We start from the raw sequence: 322 nt of genomic DNA, 5'->3' as shown, positions 1-322 counted from the left end.
ACAGTAATAACAGTAATATCAGTACTGACAGGCAGTAATAACAGTAATATCAGTACTGACCGACAGTAATAACAGTAATATCAGTACTGACCGACAGTAATAACAGTAATATCAGTACTGACAGACACAAATAACAGTAATATCAGTACTGACCGACAGTAATAACAGTAATATCAGTACTGACCGACAGTAATAACAGTAATATCAGTACTGACAGGCAGAAATAACAGTAATATCAGTACTGACCGACAGTAATAACAGTAATATCAGTACTGACCGACAGTAATAACAGTAATATCAGTACTGACAGGCAGTAATAACA

Source organism: Salminus brasiliensis, chromosome 21 (genome assembly GCF_030463535.1).
Source record: "Salminus brasiliensis chromosome 21, fSalBra1.hap2, whole genome shotgun sequence".
NCBI lineage: Eukaryota > Metazoa > Chordata > Actinopteri > Characiformes > Bryconidae > Salminus > Salminus brasiliensis.
The sequence above is the reverse complement of the archived record's forward strand: the minus strand, read 5'-3'. Positions refer to the sequence as shown.